General features: G+C 43.0%; 1 pseudogene; it reads right to left on the bottom strand.

The window, feature by feature from the left end:
* Nucleotides 1–1,255: 1,255 nt before the first annotated feature.
* Nucleotides 1,256–1,353, bottom strand: LOC115069439 (annotated as a pseudogene).
* Nucleotides 1,354–1,702: the final 349 nt, after the last annotated feature.

The raw sequence follows: 1,702 nt of genomic DNA, 5'->3' as shown, positions 1-1,702 counted from the left end.
TCTCTCTCTCTCTCTCTCTCTCTCTCTCTCTCTCTCTCTCTTTCTCTTGGTGAACAGCTTATTCTTTAGATCGCACAACTACCAGCTCTTCCTTTTGTCATTTTGCCAATTTGATTCTGTTTCCCTTTGACTTTGGAACACCAGAACACTAATGGAGCTCCTGGTGGAAAATACTGTCTTGGCCACTACTTTAATGGGAATGCTCCCAATATAGTTTCATTAAGGTTTTTTTTTTTTTTGGCCTTTTTGAGACAGGGTCTCCGTGTAGTTCCAGCTGTCCTGAAACTGACTATGTAGACCAGGCTGGCCTTGAACTCACAGAGATCCGCCTGTCTTGGCCTCCCAAGTGCTGGGACTACAGGCGTGTGCCACCACGCCCACATTAAGGTTTTGATCTCCCAATGCAAGAAGATTGTACAGCAACAGTGTGCTTTAGAATGTTGCTAGCACCTTATCCTGTCCAGTCGAGCATTTTTACCACATGTCTCTTCAGTGCAAGTCCATCCACTGGAGTCTAGTCTCTCCCTTAAAGTCTCTCCTCTTCCTCACCCTGTAGTAATCAATTGCCAGTAGTTCTTTGGCTAGCGTTGGGGGTCTGTGCACATTTTTTCCAGTTCTACACTGGGTTTTTGTTTGAGTCAGTATGGGTCTTGTGCATGCTGTCATCATGGTTGCAAGTTCATAGGAGTAAGTTCCAAGAGGCCTGAAAGCCTCTGTTTGCTTATGTTCATTCACCAACTCTAGCTCTTACAATCTTTCCACCCCCTCTTCCTCAATGGTCCCTGGGCTATGGGTGAGTGACGTTTAATATAGGAGTCCTATTCAGTTTCACACAATCTGCAGTCTTCTGTTCTTTAAACAGGGGACCAGTTGTGGTCTTCAGCATGTCTATCTTACTCTGTAGTATGAGGAAGATTCACTGGTGAGAGTTGAGGAACATATTAGTATTCTCTCTACCTCTTGTTCCTCTATGTTCCATGAGTTTATGAGTCAAGATTCCACTGTAGATGTGTCAGTTAGGACATATATGTTCATACATATTTTCTCTGTGTGTGACCAGTTGTGGAACTCTGTAATAGCTCCATCTGTTGCAAAAAGAAGCTTCTTTGATGAGTGGTGTATATATACTTGTCTGTAAATATAAGGATTCATGTTTAGCATATGGTAAGAAATTTCATCTGTCTAGAGATATGGAAGAGATAGGGTTTTCTCTAGGCTCTGTGACCTCTCTAGTCATGTATATTTGGCTGTGTTTAAAAATAGGGAACATTTCAAGAGTTTGCGTGTCATCCTTGCACAGGGGCCATGCTAATCGTCAGTATTATTATAATTTTAGAACATGCTGAAGCCAGCACTATATCTACTTCCTATACTGGGGCTGCTACCCCAAATGAACCTCATCTGTCAAGATTCTGTCTCAAGTCACAGCAAGACTTGGACAGAATGGAGGGTGGGCATCTCTGTAGCAGCTGCCTGTTATCCCTCTGGTACTCTGTGTAGGTGGGTCCCTAACAAAAATTTTGAGTGGAATAAGTTGATGGCAAAGCAATTAGAGCAGCAGCTTGATATGAGGAAAAGGAAGTATTTATCAGTGAACACTGGACGTGCTGTTGTCAGAGGAGGCACTGCGTTAGGCACAGAGAACTCTAAGATGAAAAGATACAGTCCTTTTCTCAAGGAATTCTCACCCTATTGGATGTCA

The sequence above is a fragment of the Nannospalax galili genome, unplaced genomic scaffold (assembly GCF_000622305.1).
Source record: "Nannospalax galili isolate Female #2095 unplaced genomic scaffold, S.galili_v1.0 scaffold10853, whole genome shotgun sequence".
Lineage (NCBI taxonomy): Eukaryota > Metazoa > Chordata > Mammalia > Rodentia > Spalacidae > Nannospalax > Nannospalax galili.
The sequence above is the reverse complement of the archived record's forward strand: the minus strand, read 5'-3'. Positions and strand labels throughout refer to the sequence as shown.